This window comes from Talpa occidentalis, unplaced genomic scaffold, assembly GCF_014898055.3.
Source record: "Talpa occidentalis isolate TD23 unplaced genomic scaffold, MPIMG_talOcc4v2.1 talOcc4.14, whole genome shotgun sequence".
Taxonomy (NCBI): domain Eukaryota; kingdom Metazoa; phylum Chordata; class Mammalia; order Eulipotyphla; family Talpidae; genus Talpa; species Talpa occidentalis.
Genome location: NW_023601433.1, coordinates 23,796,182 through 23,815,791, shown reverse-complemented (window position 1 = coordinate 23,815,791; position 19,610 = coordinate 23,796,182). Strand labels below are relative to the sequence as shown.

At 39.2% G+C, this 19,610-nt stretch overlaps 1 pseudogene; it reads right to left on the bottom strand.

The window, feature by feature from the left end:
- Positions 1-9,048: 9,048 nt before the first annotated feature.
- Positions 9,049-19,004, bottom strand: LOC119243974 (patched domain-containing protein 3-like; annotated as a pseudogene).
- Positions 19,005-19,610: the final 606 nt, after the last annotated feature.

The following is a 19,610-nucleotide window of genomic DNA, read 5'->3' as shown; positions in this document are numbered from 1 at the left end:
AGGAGTAGGGGAATGAATTATATGGGATTGACTGGGCGGTAGTTGCCATGGATCTCCAGCATTGAAAATGACATGACATTTCATTGAAGTGAAGTTACTTAGGGTATGAAAAATCCAAAGGCTGATTAGTGGCCACCTTTTGGGGGAAGAAACATTGCAGATGCTTTGGTCCTTCCAGGCATCAAAGGGCCACAATTTCTATTATACAAGAAATTATATAAGGGAGGAATAACCTGTTTCAGAAAAGGCAGTTAAATTTCTTCTGTGAAATAGCTGGGTTTAGTGACTTTAGGAGATGGCCATTTTTAGCATTCAGTTTAATTTCTTCAATAGCAGAGGGTGAATCAGGTTTTTAATTGTTCTCCAGGAAACATGATAATTTGTATTTTTCTAAATATGTGTTTATGCCATTTCTTTTAAAATTATTAACATTTTCATGTGTTTGGAAAGATTTTTTTAAAAATCTGTTATTTATTTATACTTTTGATTCTTTTTTCCATTCATAACATTAATTGTGCCTATTCTCTTTTTTTTTAAACAGATTTTCAAAGCTCTCTCTATCTACAACCCCTTTAAAAGAACCAGGTTTTGATCATATGTTTAACTCTGTTTTAAAAATCTTTGATCACTCTGTTTCTTTCATTTCTACCTATGCCTTTACTTCCTTCTTCCAGCTTTCTTCTTTTTCTGACTTGTTGGGTTGACAGTTTCTTATTTTCCAATAAGTGCACTTAAAACTATTAACTTTTACTTAAGTGTTGGGCTACGTACTCTCCAGGTTTTGATGGGTAGTGTTCTAATTATAAATTTTCAAAAATCTAATCATTTCCTTACTTTTTTAAATCTTGAATTATTAAAAGTGGGATTGTTTCCAAATCTATTTGGTTTACATGTTTCATATATTATGTATATTATCATTATATTGCCAGAGAATGTTCTGTATAATATCAATTCTTTTCAATTTGGTGAGGTGTATTTTCTGGATATATGTTTTCTTTTAATTTATTTAGTTACACAAGAGCTGGGGTACTGGCCAGAGGCACGGGAGGGTGAGACAATTCACCAGAGACAGAGTGGCGTGCAAAACAGGCAGATCTACCGAAATACACTGCTGAGGGGAGCAGGGGATGAGACAGGAGAGGTCTGCCATGCCAAGTGACTATCTCCCTGGCGGGCCCGGAATTGAACCCTCACTGCAGAGGCTGTGGACAGTTTCATAGCTCTGCACTCAACCCCCTGGGCCCCTGGGGAGGCTGATACATGGTTATTTGTGTAATTTTTTTTGTATATGAAAATAGTAGTTATTGTGTTGAGTGTAAGATTCTTTATTCCTAAGTACATTGCACATTTGTGTATCTTAATAATTTTATCTGATTGTCTTATCTGATTCTGAGCAGGAAAGATGTACCTCCTACCCTAAGTCTGAATTTGCCAAATTAACCTTGTAATTCTGTTTGTTTTCTTTATAGATAGAAGCTATTTTGGTTACAATCCTGCTTATAAGTTTGCTTTGTTTACAAGCTTGCTCCTTTTTTATATATCACATATCTCTTTGCCTCATTAAATATTTGATACTTAAAAATATCACTACCTCATCTTGATTTATTATTTTTTTTGTAATTTTGTTAAGTCTATTTTTAAACTTTGGTATTCATTTGTTTTAGGTATGTCTCTTATTAGTGACATACAAGATTTAAAAAAATCTAATCTGAAAATTTGTCTCATAATAGGTGTGTTCAACCCATTTGAACTTCTATATCACATATTTTGGGATTTATTTCTATTATACTATTTTGTGTTTTCTGTGTTATCTTGCTTTTATCCTTTCACATAGCTGTGTTAAGTGCACATTGTAAACCTTAGTGGAACATTTTAGATTTTTTTCTAACATTGCTTTTGCATAAATCATTTTACAAATTATTACTTTATCATGAGAAGTAGAACAAGCAGGTCAGGTTTTCTTTTATCGATTAATATTCTTTATATGTAGTAAAGTTATGCATCAGATTTCACATTTTTAATTTCTTTATTGCTGTGATTCTACATATTTGAGGATATGAATATCTGATTTTAAAAAAAGCATGTGATCTTTTCCCAGGCAAAATGTTTGTGTTTGCTTGTCAAGTTTGTGCTTGTTTTAAGGATTCTCTGGCTCCCCTGGAGTTCAGTCTTGATTTCATGGTTTGATGAGGGGCAAGCAGAGCAAATCCAGTAATATTTATGCTGCCAATAATACAAATGACACAGCTATATGATTTAAGATTTGTTTTTTCTTTATATGTTCATTGTGTGGAATTTCACGTTTGATATGAATTGTGATAAGGGAGGATGTGTAAACTTTATTATTTTTTAAGATTTATTTCTTTATAAAAGAACTGGGGTACAGGCCAGAGGCACGGGAGGGAAAGAGAATTCACCAGAGGCAGAGTGGGGAGCAGAACAGGTAGACGACCTAAAACACTGTTGAGGGGAGTAGAGGGCAAAACAGGAGAGGTCTGCTGTGCCGTGTGAGAATCTCCCTGGCCAGCTGGGAATCGAACCTGCGCAACAGAGGCTGCTGACAGACACACAATGCTGTGCTCAAGCTACTGCACCACCATGGAGGCCTGGATTTGTAAACTTTAACACAAGACAAAAAGAAATATGGGGCCAGAAAAATTGCTTACTTACATTGCTGATAATCAAGCCTCATCCAGAGCAAAACAGGAAGCCACGTTGTATCATTTGTACCTGGATCTCTAGTCCTTTCATGGATTATTTGGAGGTAACATTGTGCACTGGTTAGGGCTCTGTGGTCTGGCCCCTGTATTCATGTCCCAGCTTGGCAGTGTCTGAGGTTTGTAACCTTGGGCAAGTTAAATGGGGATATTAGAATATCTGCCTGAAAGGAACTTAAGAAAGTGCTGGCACTTTCTAAGAACTGAGTAAAGGCTCGCTAAATGACAAAATGACTATGACAATATTTATATTTTTTAATTTTTTTAAAGATTTATTTATTTATACAAGCACTGGATACTGTCAGAAATGAGTAAGGGTGAGAGAATTCACCACAACCAGAGCGGGGGCCAGAACAGTCACTGACAAGGTACACTGCTGAGGGGAGCAGCGGGCATGGCAGGAGAGGTCTGCGTGCCATGTGGGACCCTCTCTGGTGGCCGGGGATCAAACCAGTGCTGCAGAGTCTGTGGGCAGCTTTCCAGCCCAGTGCACAAGTGCTGCACCACCGGGGAGGCCCCCTAAGGCTTCTATTTTTGACAGATATGTTCAATATGAAAATAATTTTTGTCATAATTTCAGGATTTACAATTTTCCTGGCTTACTGTTGTCATTTCTCTGAGGTGTCTACATTATGGTAGAGTTAAAACATCTGTCTAATATTAGATTGGCAGGGATTTAGAGAGAGAAATTCACAACAATGGCTGCACAAAATCCTTTCTGTTTTATGCCTTTGGGAGTAAAATTAAGACACCTATGATGTTATGAGACATTTGTATCTGGAACAACATCTCAGAAAATGTAAACGAAGTTCTGAATTTTTCCCTATTTGGCCAATGGAACAATAAAAATAATTCCCTATCATGTCAGCAGCCAATTTGTGAATGTACATATTTTTGAGGAGAAACCCCCCCCCCCTGCAGCTCAGGATGTTTGCACAGGCATCCAAATCCAGAGGGTTAGATTACAAATATTTCAACTGGGAGTGAAATGAAGAATCCTTCCATATTTCTAGCAATAGAGGAAAAGAAACAAAAATTTCCAAAAAGCAGAATTTTTCAATGAAACTCATTTCCTAATAGCCAGCAGTTATATTTACTATCACAGGTGTACCAGGCTGTCCTCTGAAAATGTACTCAGGAAAACTGATGCAAAAGCAATAAAACCATTCTTTGGGGAAACTGCTTTTTTGGATTCCATTTATTGCTAATTTATTTGAAATAAAACTGTAGCACGTTCTTATTGTGTCCATTTAGGTCTCCTTTTGTGGGTGATTTCAAGGGTCTCTTCATAAACAGTAGCAGTATCAAGTAGCTCAGATTAGTGAGTCTCTTATGATGGCTTTTAGGTCCACAGTATTTCTTTCTACTGATTTCTCTTTGTGGATATATGACACCTATTCCCAAAGTATAACCTGGAGTAATTGTTGAGGAGCTTTTAAAAATCACAACGCCTGCTCCCAAGGCTCCCAAGAGTACCTATTCCTGGCCCAAAAAAGTAGCTTTCAATGGTGAAAAGAGCTAAAAGGGCACTGGGAGCAACAGTTCCAGGGGATCACTGTTGCCCCTCTGCTTCAGCTGGCAGCTCACTGCTCCTTGGTGTGTGTGTAATCTCACAATCACAAAAGAAGTTTAAAAGCAGGGTGTATCTGATTAAAAGTGACAATGAAATCCTACTGGCACAAATGAAAATTGGTTGAGTGCAGTTACATGAGTCACACACACACATATGTGATAACTATGGCTAACATATGTTTAGCATTTATTATGTGTTCTTTATATATTATTTAACTGTTAAAATACAACTGTGATGTAGGCATGATTAGCCCCATTTTACAGATGAGGAAATGGGCCTTAGGGATTAAGGAATTTGTCCCAACTACCTAGCCCCTACACACAGCAGCTGGAAATACTTTCATGGTTCTCTGAAAAGTCATATTTATAAAACCTTCAAAACCTCTATAACCCGTGGTCTACAAGATTCCTGGGTACATGACTAGCCCCTGATAAAGTATACAACACCTCCTCACCAACTCTTCTGGAGACCCACCATATTGCTAGGTACTTGGGTAGAGAGTAAATGGACACTTGCCCTTAATGAGAAATAGCCTAGAAGCTTAAGGGAGATAAAGCGACACAAAGCTAGAAAGACTCATAAAGAAACAGCTAACACTGTTTATTCACCTGGGTAAATGTGGTCAATGAGTGAAAGGAAAGAACAATAATTGTCTAATAAAACTGAAAGTCAATCTGAAAAAAAGATGCTTCTTTTAGTATATAAAAACGGAGAGTTGAAAGGGATCTCCAGAAGCAAAGAACAAATGAATTCTAGTTTCCTTGTTTAAAAACAAATTCTTGAAAACAAGTCTTGATTTTAACATTTTTAGATATTGTGATGTTACTTAATAGCAAAAGACGGTTGACTTTCAGGTCTTAAGCTTCTCCAGAAAGAAAAGTCTGGTCTGCAAAACATTTCTAGCTAAAAAGCTTCAACAAATTCTGGCAATAGTTTGGAATCGTGAACAACCTTGTTCTTTCTCAAATTGTTCCACTCAAAAGTCTCTTTTATTTACTCCTTGGCAAACGGTTTGGATTACCCTAAACCTTTCTGCCTCCCCGAATTCCCCTCCAGTCACATTTGCCACGTCGACTCTCAAGATGAATCTGGGTCTGTGCACCTGAGCAGGGGGCCAGAACCGCCAGTTGTAATGTGCCCGGGCAGTGTTTTCCCTTTGGACTGCCAACCTGAGTCAGGCCCGAGTGGGTGGGTGATTCAAGATGAAATGAACATTGGCTCCATCTAAGCTTTTGGTTCTGATGCTTAGCAAAACGTCTTTGTCCTGCGTGCCAGGGAAATGCAAGTTTAGAAAAAATAGGCAGGGAATTGTTATATAAAAGTAAAATTGCTTTTATGACCTCAGGACTGGGATATTAAAGTGCTATCTAAAGAGGGGGGAATATAATTAGAGGTATATTACAAATTCCCCTTTTTTATGTTTAATATATTTTATTTTATATAACTATTACAACATTTTTCATTTTTGCACAATGTATGCATTTTCATTTTGGTTACATACCCAATACAGACTAATTATAGTAAAGAAAAAATCAACAAGCAACTATAAACCAGAGACACACTAGGGTGGGGGTAGGAGAGGAGGAATTGGAGTCAAAATAAGGGGGGTGCAATTTTATGGCGAACAACTCACCCTTTTAAGGTAGATTAGAACTTGAGTTCCCCCTTGAAAGGATTTTAAGGGAATACTTTGGCTTTCAAGAAGCTTCCTCTTGTTTTCTCCCAGATCATGAAAGTATTGGAAAGTGATGACTCACAAAACCAACAAGAATCTTCTCATTAGCTGATGTGAGATATCTGACTATATATTACCCTTTAAAACTTATCTACAAAAGGAGATCACTTGAATTCTAATATTGATTCATAATTTTAGGTAATTTTTACATGGAACAATGAATTGATGTCCAAATTGACATCAAGGACATTTATTTTTCCTTTCATTCAGTGACATTTTTTTTTTCTTGATGTAAGCATTAATTTATTGTTAACATCTTGTACTTTTCTAATTGAATATTTTTTCTACCTCTCCAGACTGTCTGCAGTCCCTGAAACATCAAGAACTCACCTCCTTTTGGGTAATGGGGGAGTGTGATGTGAGACAGACAGACCACAAAAGCAAAAAATCTATACCTAGTCCTTTAAGCAAAAAATCTATACCTATTCCTTTAAGCAAAATTTCAGCCATCCATGCGTAGAATGCATCTTCCTGAATACCATGCTGAGTATTAAAATTTTTATTCTAGGAAGTCTGAAGAGGAACAAAAGGTAAAAATATCTACACATACCAAAGAAAAGGCCAGGTTTAAACATCTCTATGAAAAGATAGAGGTAATCATCCCATAATGAGAGAGGCCAGTTAAAAAATGTTTTTTTTTAAATAATAAATTTTATTTTTATATTCCCCATACAATTGCAACCCCCCATTCTGACCCCAATCCCTCCCCTCCCGCCCCTCATATACCATGGAATATTACTCAGCATTCAAAAAAGATAAACACATGCAATTTGCAGCAACATGGATGGCGCTGGAAGGGATCATGCTCAGTGAAATAAGCCAGAAAGAAAAAGAAAAATACCGGATGGTCTCACTCATAGCAGGAATCTAGAAAACTTAAATAAGGGACCAGGAAAATGAATAACTATAAGAAAGTGAAAATCAAAATCAACAAAACCTATGAACCAGAGACACTTTATGGGGGGTAGGGGCGGGAGCGGAAGGATTGGGGTCAAAATAAGGGGGTTGCAATTGTATGGGGAATATAAAAATAAAATTTATTATTAAAAAAAAAGAAAACTTCAAATCTAAAAAACTGTTAAGATAATTAAGTGCCGTTTGAATTTTAATTCAAAATCAGTTTCTTTTAAATACCCCAAAATTGATGTTGATGCTAAGTTTTTTACAAAAGAGAATAATCATGATTGATAATGTCATAGTAGTGTACTTCTTTTTACCCACTTTCTCAAATTGCAAGTCACTGCATGTTAACACACATACATACAACACATGTTTCTCAGTCCCTTACACATTGCAGCCGCCTTCCCATCAGCATGTGCACAAGCATGCAGCTCCCTGTGTGGTGCTGAGGGCTCACATGACCTTGCTGGGTTCCACGGTGATCGGGCAGGTTTCTCCTCGACAGGTATCACTTCCTAACATGTGCATTTGAGTATCTGCCTTGAGTGTTTCTTCCTCAGCCTACTGGCAGAGACTGCTGGTTACTTTCTTCATTGTTTTATGCTAAAAGCCTGGAAGAGTGTTTGACACAATGCAAGTGCTTTAATACAAATTGTGAAGTAAATGAGTTGGGCACTTTTAACACTGGGGATGTAAAACCAGGACAAAGGCCTATTAGTACAGCTGTTAAAAAACACAAGAGCACCCTCAGCCCAGTCCCCTCTGCTCCTCCTTCCTTCCCTGCAGGATGTCTCTGATTAATAGTTGTATGTTTCTTTTTTGTGTTTTGTACTGTTGCTATTTTTTTACACTGATGTCTTATTTGGTTCCCCTATATCCCTGCTATAAGTGAAACCATCCATTATTTTTCTTTTTCCTTCTGTCTTATTTCACTGAGCATAATTAGTGAAGGAAATTCTATGGGGACTACACCTGAAAGGGGGGAGCAAATATTATTTAAAAATGAACAATGATGTCTAAATTTAAAAAAATATATATTCTCACCAAAAAAAAAATAAAAGGCAGAAGTGATGCCAACAAGTTGCCAAGGGTTACCCATCTGTAACCCACCTCCTTCTTCCATTCTTTACAGCATTAGGTAATACATATTTTTATTATCTGTATCTGTTTATAAATAAAACATATATCCATTATCCTTTAAGGCTCATTTAGTTATCAAATTTAACTGATAAAGAAAATCCAAACAGATCAATTACTAGCAAGGAGATTGAATCAGCAATCAAACCCCTACCAAAAAAAAAAAAAGTCCAGCACCCAATGGCTTCAGTGGTTAATTCTTTTTTTTCAGGTTTATTTATTTATACAAGAACCTTGGTACAGACCAGATACATGGAAGGTTGAGAGGATTTACCAGAGACAGAGTGGAGAGCAGAACAGGCAGACGACCAAAACACACTGCTGAGGGGAGCAGCAGGCGAGACAGGAGAGGTCTGCTTCGCCATGTGGAATTCTCCCCATCTGGCCAGGATTGAACGGCGCTGCTGAGGCCGCGGATGGCTTCACACTGTGGTGCTCAACTGCCCGCGCCACTCGGAAGGACCCTTCAGTGGTTAATTCTTCAAAATTTAAAAAAAAAAATTATTGATAGCAACTTCAGTTCATCCTAATATACGATGAAGAAAGTGCATAGAAAAGTCCCTGTATGGAGAATAAGTAATAATAATTTGAACCTTTACATAGTAATGCATTTAGGAAGTACAATAAACATAACATCCCACTGATAGTCTATATAATGTAGAAAATTCTTAATTCCAGGCATAAAGGCTAATGATAAGAGGAAAAAAATAGAAAAAAACTGGAAAGTTTTACCTTACACGCAATTTTTATAGTCTACAATAAAGATGACTCCACTTTCTAATTGAGTAAAAATATTTTAATGTAAGACTAATTTTTCTCAGGATATTTTAAAGAACAGCTTGAAATGAGATTTCCAAATCAAGGAAACTTGCCTTTGTTTTCAGTTTATGAACTATCATTAATACAGCATTTTTACCATACTGCGTTGGGTAGTCAAGAATTCTATCATTGGGCATTGATTTGTTAGTGGATAGTCCAACAAATCCTCAAAAAAAAATGGTTAAGAATAATGAAATAAAAACTAGGCCATGAATAGCCCCCAATATCACGACAAGAAACATAATCTTAAAACATGTCCTGAAGATGTATGCGTTAGCTACAGATAGAACAGACACTCCTATTATTGTTGACAGTGTACTTTGTAACACTGTGTAACCTACCAAAAACAATGCCTCAATTGCTTTTTGATTTGCTGAGGGTTTAGAACTGGAAACAAATGCATATGAAATATGTGCACAAAAATCAAAAGAAAACCCTATACAAATCACAAGATTCATCTTTGGTATGGAATCAAGGTTAACATGCTAGAATCCCATGAAACCGTTTATTCCTACAATCACAGACCCAATAGAAAAAGTGACCCACAAGGATCACAATGGGTGGGGAATTAACAATAAAGAAACAATGAACATAGCTACGGATGCAAAAATGACACTTTGAATAGTGTTTTCTAAGATTGCAGAATATTGATCAAAATAGATAAATGCTGGGTTATACACCATTAGGGGAATCTCACACCTTTTGGCAATACTTCGTAATTGGAATAACATGTTCTTCTTACTGTGCGAAGAAGAAACACCCGTGGTCTGAATGAAGGCCCGGGAAGAAGTAATCTCATGTGATGATGAAATATTAATATCATATGTAAAAATTGGAATATGCACTACAAAACAAGGAATGTTGTTTATAGAACTATCTCTGCCATTTACAGCTAAGATGTTGTCTTCCATATACTGTTCATATGCTTGTAACCAAAACTGAGTTAGATTTTGAATGGCATAGTCACTGTTTTCAAAAGTGGTCAGACATTTGCCCAATGTTTGCCTAGTGTCTTTATCCCAGTAGTCAACTGCTTCAGTCATGATAACCATCACTATGGGACCATAATCTGAAAAATGCTGTTCATGAATGTTAAAATAGGGTGTGATATAAGAATCGTCACTTGCCATATATCGAAGGTCTAAACCTTCCTGCACTTGTAAACAGCCATATTTACTGAATGCCATGTACAGAAGGTATTACCACTATCACAAATTTGGACTTAGTGTTTGTGAGAAAGGGGCCAAAATAATCTCTGAAGAACAAGTTCATTGGATGGATGCTCGATTCTTCATCAGTTCGAAGAGAACTAAATGGGTGGCAGCAGCAACTTATCAGCAAGGAAGAATTTTGGACCGGGTTATGCTCTGACTTTTGCAGCTAGCGCAGACAGGCCACTTCTCTCCTGCCATCTAGGGCCACAGAGGCAACAAAACAGGTGATGTTATTAAAAAAAAAAAAAAAAAAAAAAAAAATAAAAACAGAAGAGCAAGGTTGTTCCCGTGTTAATGCAAAAGTACTGCATGGACTTAAAGGAGGTTATCACCCATGTAAAGCAGGCCAGGACATTTGTGAGAGTGGTGATGGTGATGGACACCGCTACGTGGGAGTAGACGTCAGACATTCGCTGTTGTACACTGTCCATGACGTTGGTCTTCTGCCAGGCAGAAATCATGATAAACATGTCATCAACGCAACACCTGTTAAAAAAATCTTAATGCATATTCATATCCATGAAAGTGTAAATAGCACAATTCACAAGGTTTCCCCCTTTTTCTCTTTTGAATGAAGCAACATTGTTTTACATCCTTGTTGAGTTTTTGACAGTCTAGAATTTCTCCCCTCATGTGTGGCCACCTTCGCTCTCCCAGCAACAGCGCACCCGTGGTCCTCCACCAGAGTCCTTGTGCTCTTCTCCCTGTCCCTCTTGCCACCCTCCCCCTCCTCCCCCTGCTTCCTGGCTGTCTCAGCTCTAGGTCAGCTTTCAAGATTTGCTTTGAAAGTTTGTCTTTGTCTGACCCTTTGTCTAGTTTCCCTATATTCCACATCTAAGTGAAATAGTCCTTTGTCCCTTAAGGTCTTATTCTTCGTCTCATCAGGTTTTATTTATCTTGCACAATCTGTGCTTAGGTAACACTTTCCTTGGTTGTCTCTGAGTCCACAACAGAGCACACTCCTCCCTCTGTAATAAGCTTGTGCTTTGTACGGATTCCTGTTATTTCCACACAGCACATTATACTCCTCCTCTCCAATTATGGTGCCTCAGTGTTGAGATCAGGAAACCTGGTGGATGTGTGTTAATTCAAGCAGGATTAGCAATCTGTTTCTGATTCCATTAGATTACTTGAGAGACCATTTTCTCTCATAAGCCATTTCACAGAAATGCACAATCACTTTCAGCCAACATTCTGTTACTGAACCTTACTGACCACCAACAGCATCAGTCTATCATTGTGGTATGGCTTGAGAGGCACAGCGTCATTTACAGGCATGTGCACACTAGTTTTCCTGCTAGTCTGTTTCTTGGTGGGAATATAGAGGTTTCCTATGTTTGAATTCACCAGTCTCCTGTGGACAGGGGAGATGGTTTTCAATTCTGAATCACACAGAAATGAACATACTTACTCTACTTTTTGGAGCATTTTTTTAATTATTAGGACAAATTCCTAGAAGTGGAATGGAGAGGTGAAAGACATGCACCTTGAATCCCCTTTTAATCTTTTGATTTAATACAAATATTGGACAAAGAAAAGTATGAGTCAATTGACAGTCTTCTCAGAGCAGTAGAAGCATTATACACAATCACCCTAAAAGTTTCAGTCTTGCAATACTTATTAAACTAGTAAGAAAACAAGGCATCTCAGTTTTGGTTTAATTTGCATACCCTGATTGAGATGTCATATATTTGTCCCCCTTACATTTCCAGTGACTTGAATTTACCTTTTCAGGGCTGTGTGTGTGTGTGTGTGTGTGTGTGTGTGTGTGTGTGTGTGTGTGACAGAGACAGAGAGACAGAGAGAGAGAGAACTTCCTGCTCATGTCATTATCTTTAATTTTGCATTTGGGGTCCTTATTTTTTCCAGTTCTGAAGACACAATTTAAAGTTTGTCTTCATTTTTGACATCTTATTTTGGATCTGTAGTCATCTAAGCACAGTTCTTTTACTTAATTTATCATAAACTTTCTGTTATCTACTTTCTCCCCAATACTCATAGTATAGCCTCACATTTGCTTTACTCACCTAGTATTAGATATGGTGCATTTGCAACTATTGTCACAAGTGGCACCTCCCACGTAAAACATGAGTCCAAAGCCACTCACCACTGCCAGGGCAACAGAAATCACTCCAATGACTGCAGTAAACATTTTGTTTCGTACACAGCTAAGCCTGTAAATAGGGAGGGGAAAATGATGAATTTTCGTCGGCAGCTTCCATACTCAAATTCCATCAATTCATGATATTCTTGATTTGGACCTGTTCTGAAATCTCTTCTGCAATCATTCTACACCTGTTTCCTGGAGACCTTTAATTCCCATGCACTATCCCAGACCCACTACACAAATTCAAAGAGGGAAAATAAAAGTTGGCATTTTGTGCTTTAACTTAACTATCTTCTTATGCAGCTGGCCAAGCACTAATTCCCTGGTGGTGTTTCAGAACCACATACATGTACTGGAGCACAGCAGATGGTTAATTCCACTCTAGTGTTCAAGGAGTTGTGTGCGAATAAAACACAACACTAAAGGGCAGGCAGCTGTAGTTGAGAAAGTACCCACATCCAATTATCTTTGCACTCATTTCCTGATTCCAACTAGCTATTAACACCAACCTAAAGGGTTCCTGTACAACAGAGATAGTATGTGGTTAATAAAATGCATTAAAGCATCCTGCCAAAACATTTTCAAGATTCTCCTTTATTGAAGTAGTGGGTTCTAGAAAGTTGCTATTAGTTGCAAAAACAATTCTTTTGAAATGCACTGTTTTTGGATCAACACAAGACTTTTCTGTTTCTGTTGGGCCACCAGAAATGGGAATATAGAGAGAGCATTTGAAAGCATGTATGCAGTACTTTGCCTCCACAATAACTACATTACATTTTAAAATATTGACAACCACCTGTGGTTTTATATTTTAATTTTATGTGAACAGTTTTAAAACAAATAATTGATAAAAGTCTCTCTGGACTGCTATAGGAAAAAGAAACTATGTTTGAAGACTAGGAGAGACAACTAAGGAAATGGAGCTACTGATTCCCAAACAGAAGGTGACAAAAAGACTTTTTCAGACCATATTCACATAGCAAAACTTTCTTTTTATTAAAAGGTTTCTGCACCATTGATGTGTTCCACTTTTTCTCAAGCTGCTGGTGCCTTCAGTTAAATTTAGGGTCCAAACGCACACACACGAATTTCAGAGCAAAAGTAAATCGCTTGGGTTACAATAAATTTGAATGTAATTAATATTTTCCTTTTGCAATACCTCTTGAAAACAATATTTATAAATGTTTAAGAAAAGAACATAACAAAGATGAAGTTCAAATGCAAAAAGATTAGAGCTACACAGGACATGTTTAGTCTCAATCCCTTTTACAAGATTCTCATTTTTATGTAAAATTTTTGGACACTGAGGTAGGAAGGTAAATTGTTGGCTACCGTGACTCAACTTTGACAAGTTGTGCTGAGGTTCTCTAAGCAACTGTTAATGATTGTAAGTGAAGGAAAGATGCTGCACTTCCCCCTGCAGTGAAAATGGACACTGTAGGAGACTGATTAATGTGCTTGCCAATATTCTAGAACCCTAAAAGAAACTTGATAGAAGCAGTTTATCGAAATGATTAGAGAATGATCAAACTTTAGATTTTCTAAGACCCTGGAACAACAGATCTTGATTCAGTAGGTTTACAATGACACTACAGAATCATTGTGTCTAAAATTTTCCTCACACGATTCCAATGGTCAGTCAAATTGAGGCATCCCTGGAAGCAAAATGGCCAATTTTCTGAATATTTTAATAACTTGACAGCGTCGGGCTGAATTGGAAATGATTACACTTCGAAAACTGTATGTTTGGGGAGGAGGCCACATCTCTCTAAATTAAACTATGTCTATTAAACACAAGAAAAATTAAAGTATGTTTGAGAAGAGAAAGATTTTCCAGATTTTATCAGAAATTAATCTAATAGTTGGCATAATAAGTTTTGTCATTTCTAAAATGCCAAATTTGAAATAGTCTACAAACTCAATATACCACTACTTGCCATAGAATGGTGTTCAATTTGGCCATACTCTCTTGGGAAGGTCTTACTGTTGTCCAAATGATTTCATTCCAAGCTAGAAAATATGGAATGCTCAAATGTGTTGAATCCCTGAGCTAAACAAACACAAAATAGTCATACTGATAACAGAGAGAGGGAGGGCGAGATGTCAAAAGAATCTACAAAAGCACTAGCAGGAAAATCAGTTACGTATATTCAAATCCAAGGAAGGCAAGTATTAGGACTATACTCAGCACCTGTGCCAACATGAATTTCCTGGTCCTTTTCCTCTTTGTCTGCTCCAACCCAGAAAGTAGTTATGCAATATGGAAAGGAGGAAGGCATACTAGACAAATACTATGAGAAACACTGTCTTAAATATGCTCAGAATACTAAAGGAGAACACTGACAGGGAACACAATATATGAACGAAATAATAATATACACAGAAAAACTTAAGAGGAACAAAACAAATTCTGGAGCTGAAAAGCTAAAAAACCAACCAACAAACACGCACATAACACAAACAAGTGAAACTTAGAGATGCTGACCAGATTTAGCATTGTGCTGGAATTGCTAGCCAGAGCAATTAGACAAGGAATAGAATAAAAAGAATCCAAGCTGGAAAGGAAGAAAAGTAAAAGTATCCTGTTTCACAGAGTACATAATCGCAGATATGAAAATTCCAACACATCCACAAGAAAATTACTAGTTGCAAAAAATTCAACAAAGCTACAAGATACAAGAATGACTTATAAAAATCAGCTGTGTTTCTATTTATGTGCAAAAAGGAATTGCAAAAAGAATTTAAGAGAACAATTCTATTTAAATAGCATCTATAAGAAGAAAATACTTAAGAGTACATTTGACCAAGAGGTTAAAGATGTGTACACTGAAAATTATAAACACTGGTGAAAGAAACTAAAGAAAACCTAATTTAATAGAAAGACATCCTTAGTTGATGTGAAGGATTAATATTGTTAAAATGTCAATCACCTAGCAATCTACTGATTCAACTCATATTTATTGAAATTGCAATTTCCTTTTTTCTATTTCAGAAATGGAAGAGCCAACCCTCAAATTCACTTGAAATTGCAAGGAGCCCAGGATATCCAAAACAATCTCAAAAAAGAAGAAAAAGTTGCAGGACTGAGATTTTCAGATTTCAAAACTTACAAAGTGGTACTATAATGAAAATAATGTGGTACTAGCATGCAAATAAACATACAGACTGACAGAATAGAATTGGGAGTCCAGAAATAATCCGTAAATATAGCCAGTTGATTGACAAGTGTAGTAAGTCTAACAAACTAGAAAGGTCTCTTCAATAAATGATTTTTGGAAAACTGGATCTTCACATACACAAGGATGATGCTGGGACCTTACTAAATACCATAAACAGAACTGAAATAGACATTGATCAATAATCTAAATAAAACAGTTAAAACCGTAAACTTGGAAACACAGGGTCAATGTGCATGACCTTGGACTTGTCAATGGACACTTAGATATAATACCAAAAATAAAAGTACCCAAAAAAATTAGATACGTTGGATTTCATCAAAAAATTAAAAAAAAATGTCATTCTTTACAGGCCATTGTCAAGAAAGTGAAGAGACAGTCTATATAGAGGGAGAAAATATCAGCGAGTCATATAGCTGGTAAGGGGCTTAATAATTGAAATATGTAAAGTGCTAATGAAAACGTGAGTCAACAACAAAAGGTCAAACAACCCAATTTATAAGAAGGGCAAAGGACTGGATAGACATTTCTCCAAAGAGGCCAATAAACAATTGAAAAGACAATCAACATGATCAGATATTTATAGAAATGCGAATCATCACCACTATGAGATACCACTTGACACCAACTAAGACAGGTAAAATCGATAAAAGGGAAAAGAATGAGTGTTGGTTTACAGGGAGAGTGTGTAAAAACTGGAGCCCCTATCTACTGCTGGTGGGATCGAAAAGGGTGTAAACTCTGGAAAACAATGTGATGGTTCTTCAAATAGCTGACTATGGAATTCTCATGCAACCCACCAATTCCACTTGTAAATGATTCTCTTAACACGAGCACACCATGTTCCTTGCAGTGTTATGATTGTCAAGAGAAGGAAATACTCCATACCCACAAAAGACTGTGGGTAACCAAATTGTGGAGCACACATACAATGGAGCACAGACCATCCAGTGGAATGAAGTTGTCACATGTATACAAGGACAAACCCTGGAAGTATTATATTCAGTGAAATAACTCAGTCACAAAAAATTGTATGATTCCATTGACATGAAAACCTAAGAAAGGCAAATTCATAGAAAGAAAAGAGTCAAGGTTAATCAGAACTGGAGGAGAGAAGGGCAGCAGGAACCACTGCTCACTGGTCACAGAGTTCCTCCTGTGGGTTATGAAAGATATTGGAAACAGTCACGACAGTACGCCGCCGTGGGGATGTGATTGATGCCACAGAACTGTACACTTAAAATGGTTAGAATGGCAGGTGTTACATTAAATATCTTACAACAAATATTTTTAAGTTTAAAAACTAATAAAACTTTTTTAACTGTAGCATGACACCATTGCAGATAATATGATCAGAAGGTATGCCGTGTAAAACAAAGGGACCACTGTCCTAGCACTCGCCTCAAATTCAAGTTTCCTAGAGAGTGATGTAAAGTAGACCACCTGTCGTAAAAATACACGCAGGTAAATAACATTTAATTCCAATATTTGTGTATGAGTGACAAGATGTATCAAAATATTATAGCTTATTGATTGAAACGTTACAGTTTGGTAAAAGATTAAAATATGTGAATTATGATTTTAGAATAAAGGTGATAAAAAATTTTCCCCACCAATCCATGCCATGCTTTCTAAGATTTCTTTCAAAAATCCAATGTTTGGGCCTCCCTTAGTGGCCCAGCGGTTGAATGGTGGGCTGTGAAGCTCTCTGCAGCCTCTGTAGCACAGGTTAGATCCCAGGCCACCAGTGAGGGTCCCACCTGACACAACAGACCTCTCCTGCCACACCCGCTGCTCCCCTCAGCAGTGTATTTCGTCAGTCTGCCTGATCTGTTCCCCTCTCTGGCTCTAGTGAATTCTCTGACCCTCCCGGCATCTGACTGTGCCCAGTGCTTGTATAAATAAATATATCTTTAAAAAAAAAGCCAATGTTTAACATACCTGAGTATACAAATTCTCAATTTTCTCTAATACTGTGTAATCATTAATAACTGTCAAAATTTTGACTTTTTCTAAATGACGAGTAGGTTGTTGTCTTTTGCTATTTAAGTACAAAGTATAATTTCAGCAAGGCCTGGTATTCAAAGCCTTTTCCCACCGGGTGTCTCTCACCAGGCCTGGCCAAAAGTGTTAGCAGGTTTGCTCATCATCTGAGGTGCATGGCAGGATGCTAGAAAATACTTGAGAAATATGAGCTAGTTGTGTTTTTCTAAAACACTAGGGAACATCAGCTTAAAGGTTTGTTTTTTCTTCCAGTGACACCAAAACGTTGTCGGGGGCTCCAGAAACAGCACAGACGTGAAGTGAGAGCATTCTGACTAGAAAACTGAAAGGAATCCTGAAGATCAATGTCTGCCCTGAACATGCCCACCCCTGGGGTGTAGAATGAGTGTTTCCCACTAGAATGCGACCCAGTATCTAGGCTGGCAGCTTCCCTTGGTGTCCCTTGAAGAAAGTTGGCTTGAGCATCAAAGAGAGTGGAGCAGAGCCGGTTCCACGTCAAGGCCTCCACCAAGTAGCCAGGCGTGGACACATCCCTGGACAGGTCTTATCCCTCCCTCCTTCTCCCTCTAAACCCAGCCCCCTGGATGTTCTTCAAGGCCAGGCGCTTTTCAATGGCATGAATTTGGTCCAGGAACTCGAGCATCCACTTCTGGCTGCCCGCACTGTCCTCGGGGTCCACGGTCTTCAGGTAGTACTGCAGCCCCGTGGCCTTGGCTTGAAGGAGTAAGCGACTTGTCCCCGCGCCAGGACCTAGGACGGTTCCTCCCAAGAGGCTGGTCCAGTAGAGGGGCGCAGTGGAGGTATTGTAAATAGGGAAGGGGATGCTTTTCATACATGTTGTTATTCTTCTGCCAGATGAACAGGAGTGGGTTGGAGGGCATGCGGATGCTCTGGTACCTGGCACACACCTGAGGGTAGAGGACCTGGGTTCCATTTCCCCAGGGCACAGTCAGTGTCTGCACCGCCTCGTCCAGTTGACTAATTTCTGAGAAGATGACTTGATCCAGCAGATTGGCAATGCTGGAGACCACCAGTATGGAGGCGAAGTTGTCCTCGGTGCTGGACCGAAATGGGGAGAAGAGGTGTGACTTTTTGGTGGAGAGATGTGCCTGCACGAAGCACTGCTTGCCTTTGCCCGGGAAGCCCGAACGGGTGTCCTGCTCCTCCAGGTTCTATTCCATCTCCCTGTGTAGGGAAATCCACCTGGTGCCTAGGACAGCCGTCAGCACCAGGGAGCTAGCAGCCAGCCCCATCCTCTGGACGCCCTGGGCCAGGGGCTGGTCCAGGCAATTGGTGTGGCAACGGGACCTCCCAGGGGGTGGCTGCTGCCCCTGGGCTTCTGGGACTGGTGAATCCCCTCTCTCAGACGGCTGGCGGGGTGGGTCTGAGGAAGGCCCTGAAGCCTGGCTCTCGTTGGGCTCCTGCCCCTCACTGGCCTCCAGGACCTGCTCTGGCTGCCCCGCGGAGGCGGGGAGCTGCTGGGGCCCAGTTGCCGCCTCAGGATCTGCTCTGCTCTCAGACTCTGGCTCGGGCCAGTCCTCCTGCTCTGGCCTCTGAGCCCCTGAAGCCTCCCCTTGCTCGAACCCCCCTTGGGGTGAAACCTTGGAGGAATGGACCCCCATTTCCAGAAGGACCGACCAGTTGTTCAACAAGAGAACGAGAAAGCAGTGACTGGATGTTGTGCCCAGTCCCCTCCCCCCGCAGCTTCTCGGAGGAATCCACAGGGAGGCTGTGCCAAGGGTCACAGTCCCTTGACCTTTGACCTCCGCTGTGCATGCTGGGATGCAGCGGGGGGGGGCTGCCAGGGGGGTACTTTGCTGGAGAGCCGGGTCTTTCCAGCTGGTCTAGTTGGGGGAAGTGGTTTCCAGGCCGGTCTGTGCTCCTGCCCTTAGGATCCCCCACCTGAGGGGCCTGCATTTGCTACACTGTTATCAGTCCTGGGGTTTTGTCCTGAGGCCTGGCGGGGGTGTTGATATATCCTCGGAGAGAAGCAGAGGCCGGGAAAGAAAAGGAGAAGGACACCAGAGAAGCCCAGAGTGAAGACCTGCCGGGGCTTTTCATTTTATTTATTTATTTTTTTAGATTTGTTTATTGTTATTCAAGAACTGGGGTACAGGCCAGATGTGCTGGAATGTGAGAGGATCCATCAGAGACAGAGTGGGGAGTGGAACAGGCAGACTGACTGAAATACACTGCTGAGGGGAGCAGCGGGCGAGACAGGAGACGTC